The sequence below is a fragment of the Galeopterus variegatus genome, unplaced genomic scaffold (assembly GCF_000696425.1).
Source record: "Galeopterus variegatus unplaced genomic scaffold, G_variegatus-3.0.2 Scaffold8670, whole genome shotgun sequence".
Classification (NCBI taxonomy): domain Eukaryota; kingdom Metazoa; phylum Chordata; class Mammalia; order Dermoptera; family Cynocephalidae; genus Galeopterus; species Galeopterus variegatus.
This window is the reverse complement of record NW_007734781.1, coordinates 4,330-9,718: the sequence shown is the minus strand read 5'-3', so window position 1 is coordinate 9,718 and position 5,389 is coordinate 4,330.

Below are 5,389 nucleotides of genomic sequence, written 5' to 3'. Positions count from 1 at the left end.
TGTTATTGTTTTCCATTATTTTCAATATGTAACCAGTAAAATTCACCATTTTAAGTGTATTTCTTTGAGCTTTCATAAATTCATATCTACGCTACCACGATCAAGAGAGAGAACATTCTGTCATTCCAAAAACACTCATGTTGCCCATTTGTATGCAACTCTCCACCCCTAAATATGGATCTTTTTTAGATCCCTATACCCCTGCCTTTTCCAGAATGTCATGTAAATGGAACATGTAGTCCTATAAACCCCATCTGTAAAAGCCAATGCCATGTTTATAAAATTACCTAGTTGTACTTGCCTTTCAGAGTCGTTCTGTTTACAAGTGGCAGCACATAGCAGGCTTTGAAAGCTGAGAGATTACACTATTATGATTACACTGAGATATACGAGTTTAGGTTAAGATTCTGTGCTTCTTGTGCTTAACTTTATTTGTATGATGGGAGGGAAGATAAGAGAATCACAGTAATCAGTGGTACTTAACATTGAGAAAAGAACAAAATCCCATTTGCTTTCCTCATTAACAAAACAGAGCTATTACATGTTTTTTCTTTCCTAACATTTGTTGGAAGTCTAAACATGTGAAAATCCTACCTGTGAAAAGCAAAATGGGCTTTAGGGGCTTTGCAGATCATTAAAACAATCTTCCACCTACTCCTCTTATAAACAGGTACCAAAATTCTCCGTTTCAGGATGTCAAATGTGTTGGGGGGGGTCCCCAAGAGCACCCCAGGTGCAATGATTCGCTAGGGGCACTGACAGATCTTAGTATGTAGTCAGCCTTACAACTAAGATTTATTGCAGTGAAAGCTTAGAGAGTCAAGTTAGCAAAGGGAAAAGGTGTATGGGGTGAAGTTGGGGGGAAATCAGGCACAAGCTCCCAAAGGTCCTTTCCCATTGAAGTCCTACAAGATGCTCTTATTACCCCCAGCAACTAATGGTGAGAACTCATGTGAACTGTTGGTAACCTGAGCAGATCAGGAGAAACTGAGTGCCAGGGTTTTTACTGGGGGCTGGTTATGTAGCACTCACTGCTTGGCAAATACCAAGATTCCAGACTCCCAGGAGGCAACATGTGTTCTGCATAAACATATTGCTTGTGCAGTCAGTTTTGACACACAGACAACCTTGTAAACAGGACTTTCAAGGGACAGTGGTTAGGCCTGCTGTGTTTACTCTTCTGTAGCCAAGCTCTTTGGCTCATTTCAGTGCAAAAAAATTATCAGTAGGACCCACACATCAGTGTGAGACAAACTTACAGTACTGACTGAGTGATGCCTTTAGGGGTCCTGGACTTGTTAAAATCAAGGTCTATCTTAGAAAGCCAACTGACTTCCTCCTTAAATTTCTATATCAATCCTTTCTACCTAGCCTGAGTTATTAAGTCTGATACAGCACAACTCTGGCCAGTAATGAATGCTGACATTAATGCCTTCCACATCTCAGGCCGTGTCATGACAGGCTGTGCACATGATTACAATCCCAAAGGCCACACAAGGTACTGTTGGAAACAAAGAATTTACATCTGTCAGGGCATCCCAAGCAGGACATATATTAGTCAGGCAGTGAAGGTTAAAAGACTCCCGCCACTATGGGGCCTCCTGCCCTAGAATGCTCAGTCCAAACCAAATAATTTAGTTTAGTCCTTGATTTCAAATGGCTTGCTTGTCAGGGCCGGCCCGTGGCTCACTCGGGAGAGTGTGGTGCTGATAACACCAAGGCCACGGGTTCGGATCCCATATAGGGATGGCCGGTTTGCTCACTGGCTGAGCGTGGTGCTGACAACACCAAGTCAAGGGTCGAGATCCCCTTACCGGTCATCTTTTTAAAAACAAACAAACAAACAAACAAAAAATGGTTTGCTTGTCAATGACCTTCACAAAAAACTTATCATCTTCATTAGTGTGGCCCTCTAGTTTTTCTATGTGCAAAGCACAGCAGCTGGGCCATGCCATGCTGTCTCATAGCATGTCAAGTGTGATCCTGGCTCAGCAGTCAGTTTGCACTCAAAACACACACAGCAGTTTGGAAAGGCAGCACAGGGAAATTTCCTTCAAGAAGAGGAAAAAGCTTGCAGGGAACATTCTGAAAAGCAAGATTAACAATAACCTCTGGCCTCCCCCAGTCACTTCCTCAGATGCTGTTCTTTTGGATATTTCCCTGTGACAGAATCACCGTGTCCCATTTAGCAATCAACTTTACATTTCAACAGCTCCCACTGTCATCCAGACCTTTCTTGTAGAAGGGTTTTACAGAGGAGGAACAAAGGGTTTCTGCAGAAAAACATTTTTGTACAACTTACTAAGACATACAATATTTAAGAATTGGTCAAGACAAAGGCTGAAAAAAATTTTTTAAATGGCTTTACATACCCCCCCGCCTTTTTGTCCTGATCATTTATACAGTGAGTGGCCTACAAAAGACCAATCTTTGTGGGAGACAATTACCTTATAAGGTGTGTGTACCAGGAGGAAGGTGAGGAAAGTAGGGTTAGGCTATCAGTCTGATGTTACAAACTGCTATGAATCCAGAAAGCCAAACACAAGCCAATAGCAGTGAGACATCCCCAAGAAGGGGGCTGAGAGTCGAATGTCAGAAGTGGGTGGAGAGGTCACAGTGCCTGAGTTATACCCTCCCCAAACTCCAGCTCTTGACAGCAATCACAATTTAGCAATGGAATCAGTCTCTGTGTCCGATGACCCCGCTACCATTTATAAAATTTCAAATATTTAACATTTCATGTCAACTTTAACATCCATTCAGATGCAAGAGCCACAAAATAGAAAGGCTTTTATAAAATCCCCTTCCCGCTTTTTTAACCATTGCAAATGCACTCAAATCCCTAGCAGTAAATCCAACATTTATAGCACTAACGTTATGGCTGTCAAGGAAGATCCTGGTGGGAATTTAAGAGAAGCTGGGGAGAATGATCTGCTGCTGCAGGAACTAGGCTAACATGCAACTTGCATTTTTTTAAAATAAGAATTTTAAACATTAACACCTACATCCTGTGGGCCACATCAGTGGGAAGCCTCTGATCAATGACACCCGTGTTCAAACCCATGATCACATATCACAGGGCCTAAAACTTTTAATCACTGTAATAACAAAGCTGAAGCATGCCCCGTGTTTATTTTTATGGGGAATTATTACAGTCAACTTCATGAATGCACAGCTGTGTATGTATCATTCCCCACTATGTACAAACACTCCTGAGCATTTATTTCCTCAGTTAATTTAAGATGTATTAGGCGGAAGTATATAAATCAGTGATGACATCCTCACTGAGGCTACTACCGTCCATAGGGAAAATAAACAAAACATCCCTACATTTCCTGTCATCTCACTTGTCATAGTTTACTTTCCTGCAAAGCCCTTACTTCCTTATAAATCAAACCTTTGCCATTTGTTAACTATCTCTGTTTTTTTCACAAAAAAATAAGAGCAAGGACTCTAAGGACTTGTTTGTTTCCTACCTCTATATCCAGAGCCTACAATATCTTGATTAGTTTATTGTGGACATTTTGAGACTGAAATGCTTCGTATATGAGGGATGCTCAAAAGTTAGCATGTCAGAAATACAGACTCTGTATAAGAAAGGCTGGATTTGAACTGTGATCCTGTCTTTGGCCCTCACTAGGTTTGTAATCTCTGGCAATTTACTAAAATGTAATCTTTCAGTATTTACCTTATAAAGTTTGATGAGTAATTGAACTTATATATCTTAACTGTTACTTCTTAGAAAACAAAACACCATCTGATATACACAAAGAAATATTTCAACGTTTAGATAATCAGCAAGAAAGACAAAAGTACCCCAGAAAACTGGGAGCTAGCCAAGTTTTCTTTTTTCTTTTTTGTCTTTTTTCGTGACCAGTAACGGGATCGCAACCCTCGGTGTCGCGCCTGCACTGCGCTCAACCAGTGAGCAGACCGGTCTCTATATGGGATCCGAACCCTCGGCAGGAGCGCTGCCACACTCCCAAGCGCCGCCCTCTACCGAGTGTGCCACCGGCCGGCCCGAGCCAAGTTTTCTACTGTTAAAGAGAAACAATTTCATGGAAACTGTCTTTTACTAACTGGCTACTTAGTAAATACAATGGGTTAAGATTATTAAAAAAGAGCACTCTGCAATCATGTCTCCAAAATTCTAACAAAGAAAAAACTCTGAACCACAAAATGACCAAACATTCCCCTCTTTTCATGAATGTGACCAACTGCTATTTCTCTGCCACTCCATTCTTTCTGCCTTCTAAATAAGAACTATTATGATTCCCAGTGATAGAATTTTGTTAATGACCTGAGAGCATCCAATCCAGAGACAGCCTAACTTCCTTCAATGTGCATCCAGCTCACCTAACACAAGCCCAAATCTGATACCATGTCCTTTTCAACACTCTCCAGCTAATACAGCCTACAACCCTTCATGGTGTGTGGTTATCCACATTTTGGTAACTAAGTATATCCAAGTTTCCTTGAGAAAATGTGTGGTTAGCATGTGTTGTGAGGAGGTCTATGGTAGATTGCACTGACTAAGTGAAAAGCTTTTACTATCATGAATGAATAAGTTATGTTAAAGTCAATAGTTTTAAGTAAATAAAAAGGAAAATAAAATTTACCTTGAAGAAAAGTGTGTGGGGCTGGCCAGTTAGCTCAGTTGGTTACAGTGTGGTATTGTAACACCAAGGTCAAGGGTTCAGATTCCCTTAATGGCCAGGTGACATAAAAAAAAAAAAAAAAAAGCATGAACTCATAACTCAGAATATACCCGGTAATACTGACACAGAATAAGTAGTACCTAAATTGACAAAATTACAAAGTTGATTTCACACTCTATAATTGCAACAGAATATTGCAATATATCATCAAAGTAAATGAAAAGTAAAGAAAATAACACCTGTTAGTGTACAAGTTATCTCAACACAGTTGATAGGATATTCCTAAGAAACACCTACAGAAAGTTTCGTTTGACAAAAAAGTGCATTTTTTAAATAGCACGTCATAAAAATAATTAATTGGACACATATTGAGGGGTCACACTCAGTTTTTGGTTTTTTTTTTTAAAGATGACCGGTAAGGGGATCTTAACCCTTGAGTTGGTGTTGTCAGCACCACACTCTCCCAAGTGAGGCACAGGTCAGCCCTGCACTCAGCTTTAAGTAATACAAAACTCCCACAATCTGCCTGACTTATGAGAAAGGTGATTATTCGCTCAAGCAAGGACCAGCTCAGAGCAGTCATTCAACAATACAGTGCAGGAACAAAGTACCACGTATTTTGTTGGCTGCTGTGTAGGCTGTCATGGTTGAATCAGAAATGAAGAGCCTGAGGCTGGCCCATGGCTCACTTGGGAGAGTGTGGTGCTGATAACACCAAGGCCACGGGTTCG